We start from the raw sequence: 15,074 nt of genomic DNA, 5'->3' as shown, positions 1-15,074 counted from the left end.
CCAAGCCCATGAATCCTCCGTCTTTATCTAGACACTATATTAAATGGGAATTAAACTGAGTGATAGTAATAGCTTCTTGCAAGAAGCTCAGAGGGAGAAAGCAGTTGGCAGTGCTCGGCAGAGCAGCCCACCATGGAGGAAGGCAGCTCTCCTAGGAACCCTGGGGACAGCACTTCTGGTTCTTGATGCAAATCCTGCTCAGCACCTGCTTGCCTTTATTGATCCTTAGGAAAAGCCAGCCACACAAGGAACGTGACCTTTAACTCATCTCTCCCTCCAGCGTGTGAAGGAAGCACTGAAACAACATGATTTCGAGAAAAAAATGCTGCTTTGCAGTTGAACTTTAGTGCTTTAATATTGCTGCATTTCTGAAAGTTTAAAAGTGTGGCTTAACATTTGAAGTCTGTATCCATGTTGTAGGACATGTTTTCCCCCACATATTGTGAAACTGTAGGTGGTTCACACAACTAGGGCATAGAATAGGAAGGGAGGAGGTGTGGAAAACAAAGACAGGGAGACATTAGTGGCCAGATAAGAAAGTCCTTGTGAGTTACGTTAATAAGTTTAAGAGGATGAAGAAGCCATTGAAGGGATTTAAAATAACGAGTGACATTTCAGCTTTATATTGTAGAAAGATCATTTGGTTGCAACGTGGAAGATGATGGAAAGGGTGGAGAGCAAAAATAGGGGTAGGAAGAACAGGCAGAAAAGTATTCCAAGCAAGAGATAACTAAGGGTGTAGCAGTGGGAATGAAAAGATAGGGGTGGGTTTGAGAGAGATTTAGACAACATTAATGATCAATGACTGACTGGGTAGGGCATGGTGAGGGGGAAAAAGAAGCATCAAGGTTGAGACCCAGGTCTTGCTTGATCAGCTGAGTGGAAGATGGATAAGTCACTAAGATACACAAAAGAGATGGAGAAAAGCAAGTTTGGCTGGGGACAAGGGTGCTGCTTTGTGCCTACTGGCAGTCAGAAACTTGTAAAATTAATTAGTAAAATGTTTATAAAGGAGTAAGCCTTTCTAACCATAAAACCACGACCCTCAGGCCTGGGAGAGACTTCAGGGAGAATCCAGACCAATGTCTTCATGTCATCTGTGCAAGGCCTTGGGAGGGGAGCACATTTCCACCCACAGGTGATGAGGCTGCAGAGGTAGAGAGGAGCCAGGTTGTGGAGGGAATCGTCTGAACCAGGGTTCTAGAAAGTTTATCCTAACAATGGTGTGCTGGATGGTCTCAGGAAAAAGGCTGAAGAAAGGGACCTGAGGAACAAGGGAATTTGAGGTTGCAATAAGAATGATGTTTTCTTTTAAGCTTTGAGAGTTAGACAAACCAGAGACCCAATCCCTAACTGTGTGGCCTTCAGCTGGTCAAATTACCACCACTTGTAAATAGAGAGACCTGAACATCTATCCCAGGAGTTAACTGAGACTGCATCTCAGTGCCTGGTGCCCAGTGGGTACTTCATAAACATTCATTTCTTTGTGTCTTCCTCAAACTCTGCCTTCCAATGATCCTCTTACTGCAACTGCAAAGCTTCATTTCCCCAACTCTTTATTATTTATTTATTTATTTTTGAGATGGAGTCTTGCTCTATAGCCAGGCTGGAGTGCTGTGGTGCTATCTTGGCTCACTGCAACCTCCAACTCCCTGGTTCAAGTGATTCTCCTGCCTCGGCCTCCCAAGTAGCTGGGATTACAGCACACGCCACCACGCCCAACTAATTTTTATATTTTTAGTAGAGACAGGGTTTCACCATGTTGGCCAGAGTGGTCTCGAACTCCTGACTTCATGATCCACCTGCCTTAGCCTCCCAAAGTGCTGGGATTACAGGTGTGAGCCACTGTGCCTGGCTTTTTTTTTTTTTTTTTTTTTTTTTCTGAGACAGAGTCTCACTCTGTCGCCCAGGCCGGAGTGCAGTGGCGCAATCTCAGCTCACTGCAACCTCCACCTCCTGGGTTCAAGTGATTCTCCTGCCTAGCCTCCTGAGTAGCTGGGACTACAAGCATGCACCACCATGCCCAGCTAATTTTTGTATTTTTTTTTAGTAGAGACGGGGTTTCACCATATTGGCCAGGCTGGTCTCAAACTCCTGACCTTGTGATCCACCTGCCTCGGCCTCCCAAAGTGCTGGGATTACAGGCGTGAGCCATCGCGCCCGGCCCAATTTCCCCAACTCTTAAACCCACCCAGTTCAATTCCCAGTTCAGCTACTCAGAACTCTTCCTAACTCCTTTTCTTTCTTCCAAGGGGCTGGGTCCATCCACAAAGCATGTGAATATATGTGGCTGAGAATGGGAGCTTGATTGTCCCACTGGACATTTTGGCCCAACATGTACAAGCCTGTAAAGTTCTGCTTCCCATCCCATTTTTAAGAGAATACACTTGCTCAGATCTGTTAGAAAGACTCCTCTCACATATTAATTATGCCCCCACTAATTACATAGAAGGGTTCTAGCAGCATTATTGAAAGGCATGGGCACAGAGCAACTAAGGAAAGGAGTGATGAGCCCCACTGTTGCCTCACGCTTGAGTCCAGTCTGCATTTCAGAAAAGACCTCAACAGCTTTTTCCTTCATGCTGTACACACAAAGGGTGGAATTTTACAGCCCCTGATCTGATGGTGGGCTAGCTGGAGCTGCATGTGTGATGGGGATAGAGGTGAAGAGGAATAAAAGAGGACCCTTTGTACTCCCTAATCCTAGAACTCCCTCAATGACATAATGCACCATCTATTTAATAACAGGCTTCAAAAAGAGCAAGGGGAATGAACAATCCCATACTCAATGCCCACTTCCCATTTCAGACACATTAAAATGCAGAAGAGAAAGGTATATGTGAAAATTGAGGAAATGTGGTATCTGTTTTGCAAGCATAAAAGGAACGGGAAAGCTAAAGGGTATGGAGGCCCAGAGATTGGGCCCAAACCAAGCTCCCACTCTGCCTACCTCCCTCTCTTAGGAGTCCCCTCTGTCTGGACTCAGCATCCCTTGCACCTCAGAGACCCATCAGGTCTGAGCTTCCAAGAAACCAACCGGCCCCCGGGGAAGGAATGGGCCCCTAAGTAGTGATTGAGGCCCTCCTCAGTCTCTCAGCGACCACCAACTGCCAAGTAAAGGCCTCCAGGTCACTGCATAGGCTGTGAAAGGTGGACCCAGAGCCATCCAAGGACAATCCACCCACCCCTCCTCATGGTTTTGGCAACTGCTGCTCCTTCCCTCAGGCAGAGGCAATGGTTCCCATCTGCAGCCCTGGATGAGATACTCCTTGGGAAGAGTAAATCTGTAAAAAATATACGTGGCCCGAAAATATGTGGTATTCATTTACATGATGGTGCTGCTGAATAGCTCGTTTATCCTGAGAAAAGAACGGGCCAACTAAGTGGCTTCAGGGTTTTAGAAAGAGCCTAGTGAAATCTTTTAACAAATCCATATGTGGAAGTACTAACTCCCAATACTTCCGAACATGATGCTTAATAATATTTTTAATAATCTAAATAGCACATGTTGATTATAGAAAAGTCAGAAAAATAAAAATTAAAAACTCTTCTATGTAAATGTGTGCTTGTCACAAAGGCACCTGTACGAGGATGTTTGTTCACTGCAATATTCTTTGAGATAGCAAAGAAACAGAAATTACTTAAAAGCCCAACAATGTGGAAAGAGTTAAGTAAATTAAAGTATACTCTCGCAGCATAGAAAGAGTTAATGATAAAGTATCATGAAAAATACAGACATAGAGGAACAGACATGGTATGATCCCATGAATAAAAAATTACTTTTTTTTTTTTTTGAGACGGAGTCTCCCTCTGTCGCCTAGGCTGGAGTACAGTGGCACAATCGCGGCTCACTTCAACCTCCGCCTCCCAGGTTCAAGCAATTCCCCTGCCTCAGCCTCCCAAGTAGCTGGGATTACAGGCACCTACCACCACGCCTGGCTAATTTTTGTATAGTAGAGACGAGGTTTCACCATGTTGGCCAGGCTGGTCTCGAACTCCTAACCTCAGGTGATCCACCTGCCTTGGCCTCCCAAAGTGCTGGGATTACAAGCGTGAGCCACCTCGCCCAGCCGAAAAATTACCTTTAAAGTTTGTATTTACAAACATAGAAAAGGGTCTGCAAAGAAATACACTAAATTGATATGTGTTGCATCCAAGGAGGGAGTTGAGAGAGTGCAGTGGGGTAGAACCCTTTGTTTTAACTTACATAGGTCTGAATTCTTTGAAATTTTTGATGAGTATTACTTTTCAAACTTAGAATAAGGAAAATGCAGAAATCCACATTAGCATTAAATAAATAAAAACCATTTATGAGAATAACTCCTGAAAATAAGCCTAGTTGATGTGTACTCTTCCAGGTTTCATTATGCAAATACGATTATATATATAGCTTACATTTGTTTCTAAATAACATATCATGCACATCTTTCCAAGTCAATAAGCAAACATTATGTTTTCAAGGACTACTTCCAATTTTTTTCTTTTTTTTTTTTTGACAGAGTCTGTCTCAGTCGCCCAGGCTGGAGTGCAGTGGCTCGATCTCCGCTCACCGCAAGCTCCGCCTCCTGGGTTCACGCCATTCTCCTGCCTCAGGCTCCCGAGTAGCTGGGAATACAGGTGCCAGCCACCACATCCAGCTAATTTTTTTGTATGTTTTTAGTAGAGATGGGGTTTCACCGTGTTAGGCAGGATGGTCTCAATCTCCTGACCTCATGATCTGCCCGCCTTGGCCTCCCAAAGTGCTGGGATTACAGGCGTGAGCCACCGTGCCCGGCTGACTCCTTCCAATTTTATTGTATGGATGCACTATATTTATTTAAAGAATCCCCTACTGGTAGACATTTAGATTGTTTTTGTCTTTGTTTTCAAACAAAAAAAAACGATGCTGTGGTGAACATTCTTATTTCTAGATTTTTGCATGTAATCATAATTATCTCCTTTTAACTAATTTCTACAAGATTTTGGGTGAAAGGGTATATACATTATAAGATTCTTAATATATATACTCAAATTGCTCTCTAGAAAGGTTGACTATCCCTTATCGACAAAACTCTGAAATCTAAAAATGCTTTCCTAAGTTTAGTACCTAAACTCATGTGATAGCAAACCCTGACCTGAATAAACACGAGTCTATTTACAGTCTTTGTTTATCCCACTTAATTTGAATATTTGTACATTTCACTGCAGACATATAAATGTATTTGATCATGAGGTATTGCCCTCGTTCCTGCAGGGAGTGTTATATAATATACAACTTACACATCATATTGCTTTTCTAAAATCTGAAAAATTCTAAATTCCAAGGGCAAAACCTGTCAACAGGAGCATGACACTGATGCCTAGACCCATGGCCCGTAAGCCGCCCCAGGTATCTGGAGGTTGATGGCTATGTCTGCCTCATAGAGGCAACCTTTGAAACAGAGGCTAGCCTCTGGCTGCTATGTGCAGATCTCCCTCTTCAGCCCAGCCCCTGAGCATGTCACTGAATCTCCCACAGGCTGGGCCAAGGCATTAAGAACACAATTGTGGGGGCTGCAATCAGAGATGCTTCTCAGTGAGTGTGGTTGTGTGGTTTGGTCTATGGGAGAGATATCTGAATCCTGATAAAGCCTGTCTCTGAGACCCTAGAAAAACAACTGCAGCCACTTGTAGACAACAGCAGCCAAAAAAAGAGTCTTGATGCAGAGTCTTCAAGAGCACATCTGAGATCACCCATGTCCTCAAACAAACAGTGCTTCAGTTGAGGTATCTGAATACCCAAGACCAATTAAGCAGGGAAGTGGGTCAAAGAGATTCATAGCTAGGCCAGGTGCGGTGGCTCAAGCCTGTAATCCCAGCACTTTGGGAGGCCGAGGCGGGCGGATCATGAGGTCAGGAGATCGCGACCTTCCTGGCTAACGCGGTGAAACCCCGTCTCTACTAAAAATACAAAAAATTAGCCGGGCGTGGTGGCGGGCGCCTGTAGTCCCAGCTACTCAGGAGGCTGAGGCAGGAGAATGGCGTGAACCCCGGAGGCAGAGCTTGCTGTGAGCCGAGATCGCGCCACTGCACTGCAGCCTGGGCAACAGAGCCAGACTCTGTCTTGGAAAAAAAAAAGAGATTCATAGCTAATATTTCTACATACAGTACATCTCAGTGGCTCCTAATGTGGGTTACTGATTAGTTTTAAATATCAATAAATTATTTAAATTATTATTATATTATTATTTTGAGACAGAGTTTTGCTTTGTCACCCAGGCTGGAGTGCAGTGGCGCCATCTCGGCTCACTGCAACCTCCGCCTCCCAGGTTCAAGCTACTCTCCTGCCTCAGCCTCCCAAGTAGCTGGGACTATAGGCATGTGCCACCATGCCTGGCTAATTTTTGTATTTTTAGTAGAGACGGGGTTTCGCCACATTAGCCAGACTGGTCTGAACTCCTGACCTCAGGTGATCCGGCCGCCTCAGCCTCCTAAAGTGCTGGGATTACGGGGTGAGCCACGGCGCCCGGCCTGAATTTTCTGTACCTAACTTTTCTCATCTGTAGAGCAGGGATTATTATTAAGGTCAAAAGCGATCATATATATAAAATAAATCGCATAAAATAGTGCTTGGTATGTGGTAAGTAATAAATGTATGCTATTATTGTTGTTTTTGTTTTATTATTATTTGGGGTGGTTACTTACATCAGATGAAAAATAGGTCTTTAATCACAAGCCTGGACAGTTTATTATAGAAAATAGTAGAGAAAAGAACAACAAAGAATTGTCATTGTCAAGGCTCAAGCTCTAATTGCTAGACCAAAGGGAATCTGCAATTTTTTTCTCGTTAAGAAATGTAAGAAGATATAACGTAAGAATGTAAGAAGATATAAAAGAAGAGGTGAAGTCTCAAGACAACAAAAAAAAGGGAACACACAACAACTAGGGGGACTGCAGGGAAACTCTCTAGAATATGGGTGGCTGGGCAGGTGAGCCCTCGACCTGCAGAGGCAGCCCTGCCTGCAGCTCTCGGGGTGTGCAGGGAAAAGGAGAACTGGCAGTACAAAACAAGCTATTAGAGGGCAAGCTGCTGAGAAAAGGGGGTCCAGGACAGGCAAGGCAGATCCATCCTTTTGTTTGTCACAGCCATTGGTGAGATGAGCAGATTAAAAAAAAAAAAAAAAAGTTTGATAAAAGAATTCCTCTCTAGAATTGTAAACGTTAAAGGCATTTTTTTTAAAACTCCAAAAACTGAAAAGGATTAAAAGAAGGCAGGGATTTAAGACATCTCTATCTTGCACTAGAATAGTGTCCAGCACATGAAGTCTGTTTCCAAGTGAATATGTAGGTGGTGTGTGTGTGTGTGTAGGGGCGGGGGGGCAGGGGGTGCGGGCAGCGAGGAGTTAGAATAGATTCAGTGCTCAGGGCGTTGATGAAGTGTCACAAGTCACCATAATTTTTGCCTCTCCATGGCCAACACTGAGCTCCACCCGGAATTTGCCTATGTTGGGAAGGCCAGGCAGAAAGGCAGAGGTGTCCCCCACTTCAGAGAGAAGCAGTCAGACTGGAATAGCAAGGTGAGGAAGGGAAGAGGAGGCAGTAATGGGTATGGACCAGGAGGGATGCGAGGGCTGTCCAATCAACAAGCACACACTTGATCAGTTTCAGCTGTTCACGCTCCACTCCAGGCAGCTGGTCTGGGCACTGTGCAGACATCCTTGCCATCCATCCACGTTCCACAAAGCAGGCAGAGAAGACCTGTCGGAGGCCCACTTACCATTTTTAAGAGCTGCAGGACTTGACTTCTTGCTTGACAAATGCCACTTATGCCTACTCTGGGTAAAATAGGTTAAAACACATAATACTACAAGGAGGGGGCACAAATTCTAAAGAGTACCAAAAGTTACTTCAATTCACCAATTTTAGGGAATAAAAGGCCTTCTTGGAGTTCATAGCATATCATCAGAGTTGTGAAGAACTATTTCAGGATAAAGAATCCCTTCAGGAACTTTCTTAGGAATAAATCCAAGCTGGAATTCAAAAATAAAATGGTAAAAGGAGAGGAGACATAAAACATGACTATTTTCTGTGAGTACACGTGTACGTATGTGTACACGCATACATAAATATCAAAGAGGTAGGAGGAGCAGAGTGAATATTTGCTGAACATTAATCCAGTCTGATTTACATAACACAGAGAGAAAAAGGACTAGGACCAACTATACCAAAAATATCAATAACGGAATTGTTTGCATGGTGCAACTGTAAGTAATCATTTTCTTTTTTGAACGATTCTCTATTTTTGAAATCTTCAAGGCTTACGTTTTTGGTTTTGGTTTTTAGAGAAGATGTTAGGTCTCAATGCCCTGCCTCTCAGGAGGCTTCTTGACCCTCCCTGTGCCCACTTCATCCCTAGCCACCTCACATGAGGTACATATGAGGAGACACAACAGTTAATCCCTAAAAAAGTCCTGCTTCACCTTTCTCCCTCTCTGCTCACAAGACAAAACTGAATTTTTCCATGGTAACCTGCAGCCTCCTCTGTTACACACAGCAGCTTAACAGAAACAACTTCCAAACAGCAGCTTCTAAGTAGCAGCTTCACGGCCTTCTCCTCTTCATGCATAAGACTTGAAGAAAAAAGTCTGAGAAGAGCACACCAAATTGTTAGCTATGGTCATCTGGATGGTGACAGCAAACGTGGTTGTTCTCATTTTTCTTTATACTATTGTTATAATCTGAATTTTAAAAATAATAACATTTACCAGTTATATAGCTATACAAAAATAAACTAGTTTTTTTGTTTGTTTGTTTTTGTTTTTTTTTGTTGTTGTTGTTTTTTTAGGGAGAAAAAAGTTAAACTTCATTGCCTCTCCATGCCCTCAGGTTAGCATTCAATTTCTGAATGGCTCACAAGGCTTCCCAAGATCTTGTGTCTATTTAGGGACATTTAAAATATTTGGTTGAAATATATGCACCTGCCATTTTTTTTTTAGTTAAAATGGTCAGTTATTGGCAACTTTATATGGCTGAGCCTACCAAGGCCTTCATCCTCACCTATGTGCTACTCCTTCGACCTGGAAAACATTTTCTCACCACCCCAGCTTTTCTCCTATCCCACCCATTCCTTCCTTCTTCACTTCTTCCCTTTCTTTAAGTCATCCAGTCTCTCTGCCATGTCTTCCAAGCGGCCTTAACTGATCCCTCAGTACTAGATTAGAGACCCCTCCTATGGGCTTTCCTAACATTCTACCCATTCACTCATTCATTCACTCAACAAATATTATTAAACACCAAGCGCATGCCAGCATACATCTAGGCAATAGAGACACAGTAATGAAAAGGGCAAAGTCATCTAACCTCTAGGTATAACATAATTTGTTTGGGTTTTTATTTCTATTTATTTATGTATTTATTTTTTGTTTTAGAGCCAGGGTCTTGCCATGTTGCCTAGGCTAGTCTTGAACTCTTAGTCTCAAGTCATCGTCCCACCTCACTTTCCCAAAGTGCTGGGATTATAGGTGTGAGCCACCATGCCTGGCCTGGGTTCTTATTTCTAATTTCCTCTACTAAACTGTGAACTCTTAGGTCAAGCTTCATGTCTCACACACCATTAAACAGTCACAGCTCAACGTACCCAGCACACAGTATTCACATGCTCATTGGATAAAAAGTAAATGGGCCGGGCACAGTGGCTCACGCCTGTAATCCCAGCACTTTGGGAGGCCGAGGCAGGCGGATCACCTGAGGTCGGGAGTTCAAGACCATCCAGACCAACATGGAGAAATCCCATCTCTACTAAAAATACAAAATTAGCCAGGCGTGGTGGTGCATAGCTGTAATCCCAGCTACTCAGGAGGCTGAGGCAGGAGAATCACTTGAACCTGGGAGGCAGAGTTTGCAGTGAGCCAAGATTGTGCTATTGCCGTCCAGCCTGGGCAACAAGAGCGAAACTCCATCTCAGATAAATAATTAAATAAATAAATAAATAAATAAATATTAAATGAATGCCTCCATTTCATCAAAGTATTATCTAACTTATTTTTATTCTGTTACAGTTTTTTTTTTTTTTTTTTTTTAAGGTTATTGCTCACAATTTATCTTCTAACAGAAGGGAACAGCTGATAAAAGAAGCCCTCCTTTGTTCTACATTTCCTGCCCAGGTCGCTCAAGTTCTGTTTGCTTTGACTGCCTCTGGAGTGCTTGCTGGGTGAGGTCAGGGAAGGGAAGGAGAAAACCCGCCTGCCTGTAGTTGGAGTCACAGGAAACCAACTGCAAGGCTCCCGCTGTGTAAGGGGATTGGGGGGATGGGCAGAGCAGGAGGATGAGTGATCAGCCTGGACAAACCTCAATCTGAGAAGAAATTGTATTTAAAGCCTATACTCAGCCTCAGGACCTGCCCAGAAAAAGCATGAGCCTCAAACCCTAGCTTGCTACCCCAGAGTCCTTGCTTTTTCCTGGAGAGGCAGAGATGGGAGAGTCTACAACCCATGACTGTTGGCTTTCACTCAACTTTGGGTGATTAATCCACCCACATTATTTACTGAGCACCTATTATATTCTAGCACCTGTCTAGGTAGGCGGTAGTGGGGGAGGCAAATTCCCACACTTGAAAAATCACCAGAATGAGAGTGATATGATTTGTGGTATCCATAAAGTTGTGCAACTCACCTGAGTGAATCAGAGTCTAAAGCGCTGGAAGCCTTTGTGGGAGGAAGTGGCCTCTTCAGCCTGCTCTCCCAGAGGCACAGGCTCTACTCCTGAAGTCCTGCCTCTTGAGATGGAAGCTTTTACTTGTCCTAAGCAGGCAGGAGTCCTGAGAACAAGGTCTTTACAAGAGGGAAAGGAAGTACTCCTTGACTGAACACCTATGATGAGCTAGGCCCTGTACTAAAACTTATACACTATGTGCTTTGATCCTCAAAACCATTTTCTACAGATTAAGAGACTGAGGCTTCAAAGAGAGGATTGTGAGAACTGATTTCTAGGGCATCTGCTGCAAAGCACCCCTAGCCCTGTACTGCTTACTTATATTCAGGGATCCCAAACCACACTTTCCACAGCAACTGGTCAATCGCCACTTATAGTTTGTCTATATTGGACAGCACAGAGTTTATAGAACATTTCCATCATCACAGACAGTTCTATTAAACAACACTGAACTAAACCATGAGAGTTGGCAGCTCGTAAAAGCACTTTCCACCACCCTGTATTTTTAATCCACCTTCCACTCTCACTTTCTCCAAAAGTGGCCATGCAGTAGGGGATGTTGTAGGTGCTCAATAAATATTTCCTGAATGGATAAGGAAGCTGTGGCCTGAAGATAAGAAGGAAGTGGAGGGAGGCAGAGGTGGAAGTGGGCCTGATTTATTCAAGAAATGTTCGGTAGCTGATTGAGAGCTTGGGCAGACCAAGAAGTCCTTTCTCTGATGTCACCCAACCCCACCCATGAAAACACAGAAATGAATGGTGACATAATTTATGGGAGCAATAAAAGTCATACCTACCCATTACCTCTTCAAATGACTCATGTCTGTATGTGCTCACAGTGAATGTTTTAAACAGACCAGAACAGTGGTTAGTGCCCATGAGGACAAGTGTCTTTTTAAAATAAAAATTTTTAGTCCTACTCAAGTCAGAACTTGAGAACTTGGATCCTGGAGTTCCTGTAACCCAGTTCCTTTATGGTTCAAGTGGGAAAACTGAGGCCCCATCCTAGTGACTGGCCCATGGCCACACAGCCAATTGGAAGCAGTATTGTTCTCCAGCCCACTTGCCACCTAGAATACAGGCTAGAATGAGAGCAGATGATCTTTGTCAGAGCAGATGGACCAAGGAACGGGAAGACTGGGTCCCCAGAGAGCCAAGGGTGAGATCAAGATAATGAGGAAACCAGGAACAAAATAAAACAATAGGTTGGGAACAACCCCAGAGCAATAGAGTCAACCAGGGGTACACTGAGAAGGGGGAAGATACTGTGGTCTGAATGACTGTGTCCTTCCAATATTTATATGTTGAAACCTAATCACCAAGGTAATGGTATTAGGAAGTGGGGCATTTGGGAGGTGATTAGTTCACAAGGACAGAGCCTTCAGGAATGAGATCAGTGCCTTTATAAAAGAGGCCTCAGAAAGCTAGCTAGCCCCTTCCACCATGTGAGAACACAATAAAAAGGCACCATCTATGAACCAGGAAGTAGGCCCTCATCAGACACCAAATTTGCCAGCACCTTGACCTTAGGCTTCCCAGTTTCCAGAACTGTGAAGAATAGATTTTTGTTGTTTGTAAGTCACCTGGTTTATGGTATTTTGTTAAGCAGCCCAAATACACTAAGACAGAAGACAATTAGAAAAAAAGTCTAGTCTGGCAGCAAGTGGTGGCAAGAATGATGGAAATGAGCATTGTTGTATACTACTGGTGGAACTGCACATTAGTAGGACCCTCAGAGGGCAATTTAGCTGGTAGAATTTAATATGTGCATCCCTGTGACCCAGCAATCCCACTACTTCTTAGGAGAAATGCTTGCACATGTGTACACAGAGATATGTACAGGGCTATTCATTGCAGCTTTGCTTGTGATCATGAGCAACTAAAAACAACTCAAGTGTCCAGTCGTGGGAATGGATACATAAAATACACTACACCCACAAAATGGAATACTATGATGCAATGCGACAGAGTATGGAGGATCCATCCAGGGCCGCCACAGTACATATCTTTCTATGAATTAAAATAAGATGATCCCCTCTGGGTGAACCAATTCCAGAAAGGCACCCCTTCCTCTGGGCTAATCTAGTGGAGCTGGGCAGAGTTCCAGCCTTCCTCATACCCTCCTGGCTGTGCGACCAGACCAGTGGCTCTGAGTCCAGTCCCACCAACCTGAATGACCAAGTCAAATGGAAAAACAAGTTGTGGAACAGTATGTAAAACAGGATGCCTTTAATACATTTAAGCACATATTCTTCATGTTTTCTCTAATGATAGCAATTCATAACATGCATGTTAATGAGTAGGAAAAGAACTGGAGGAATACACATCTTCCCTGCAATAGATGTTACCTCTGGGGCTGCCAGTGGGTAAGAACTGTTGGTCAAAGAGGCCTTTAACTTTATCAGATGTGTTTTGATTTAACTTCTCACAAGAAGAATGTACTTTTCTATAATTTGTATGATTAAAGTTAAATTTTAAACTAAAAACTAAAGAATGGAAAGGTGAGCTTTGGGGACAGAAGGAGAAATGTATGCCATCCTAGGTGACAGCCAACATCACCGCTACCACTGCCAGCACCAGATTTAAAGGCACATTGCTACATGGGCCAAAATCCCATACAAGTCCATTCTGACCTCAACTCTGGGATGAGGTAGAGTAGAAAGTGACAGGGACCTCAGATTAGATGAAAAAACCTTTTAGAAATCAGAGAGAAGAGGGCTTGCTGAGACCATATCTCTTCTAGGCACATCTGCAGGCAACCTTGATGACTTCGGCCCTAAGAATTCCAGCTTTGTCCCCAAGGCTGGAAAACAACAGAGAAAATAGGAAGAAGGCTCCATCACGGAGCCTCCCCATGCCTATTTACTCCTAGAGAGCATTTGTAAGGAGCACCTCTATGCCCAGTAGATAGTGCTGACAAAGTCAACACACCAACTGAAGCAAGATCAAAGGAGGCACCCAATGACTTTTGGGGGCTTTATCACAGTGAATAGAAGGTGAGGGAAGTTGACTAGTCTTGAAATTGTCTTTTAATGGTTTGATTTCACGGTCCTCTTGTTACTTAAGTACCATTCATCCTCCTCCAAATCTCCACCAGGAGTTTCATATGTCTTGGCAGCTCAATTTCCTCTCAACCTACTGGATGAGACAAAAGGTCCACCGGTCACTTATCTAGGGAAAGCACATTGTGAGCCATTAGGGTCTCAGCATCCCTCTCTTTGCAAGATTTACAGCCCCCACAAGAATGGATTTATATCTCAAAACACTTGCTATTCTTGTCATCTTCATTCAGAAGCAACCCTTGTATTGATTGTTCGTGCTTTGGATACTGTTTAATTATCTCTCAGAAAAATTGGCCACTCAGTCAAGGAGATTTCACTGAATGACAATGATGTATGACTTGAATGTGTAACTCCAAAGGAACAATAGTCCTATATCTATTCCCCCATTTCCTGCACATATCTTCCTTCCTTTTGTTTAGACCACCCACTGTCATACCACCCACCATGGCCATAATGTGCTGCCAGGGGGCATCTATCTGTTGTACACTCTCTCCCAGGGTTCCCAGTAGCACGTCCCAAGGCCTACTCCACATGGAGAGAGGTTGGCTCCCATGGCAGGGGTGCTATTTCTCTTCCAACGACTCAAAGAGAATTAAAACTGGAATAAAAGGGCAGCATACAGAATGATTAAAAAAGAAAACTAAAAGTCTAAATCAGCATCTAGAAACTATACCTGTGGAAGGAAGAAACTCTGGCTCCAGGCTGATCCTCCATGTGCCCATCAGCATAATCTTGCTATTATTAAACACCATGTATAGACATACCTCACAATGGACTGCAGGCTGGCCAATAGTTTTAGCTCTTGTTTCAATCTCTCCTTCTCCCCTCATTTGCTTAGTACAGTTGAGCCCTATGTCTTTGTTCATGTTGCTGCTGTTTTTCGGATCATGACTGTCTTAGGTGCTTCTCCCAGAAGTAGACATGAGTCAAGGATTCCAGATGCAATTGTTTGGGAGGTGATCTCAGGAAACACTGCTAGGGAAGTGGGGAGGTAAGATGGGGAAAGGAAGGGAAAAGGAGGAAGTCAGTAAAGAATGTGTTATCAGGCGTGTAATCACTATGGGAAAGCGAGGCCCAATCTCCTTGGAGACCTCGGAACTCACCTCTAAGTTGTTCCACTTGAGGGGCAAAGAAATTAGGGCATTTATCCTCCAACTCCTACCCACCATTGGCTGAGGGCTCCTCCCAGGGCTTTACCTCTTCAGCCCTTGCTGCTTGCCCAGCTCACTTTAGAAAGCAAACCTCAGGCTGACAGTCATACGTGCACACAGTAGGCAGCTGTGAAATGTCCTGGATGGTGAGTCCAACAGATATGGGTAGTAACTCCACAGTAACTGCTGCAAC

This window comes from Hylobates moloch, unplaced genomic scaffold, assembly GCF_009828535.3.
Source record: "Hylobates moloch isolate HMO894 unplaced genomic scaffold, HMol_V3 SCAFFOLD_8, whole genome shotgun sequence".
NCBI lineage: Eukaryota > Metazoa > Chordata > Mammalia > Primates > Hylobatidae > Hylobates > Hylobates moloch.
Note: the sequence above shows the minus strand (reverse complement) of the source record.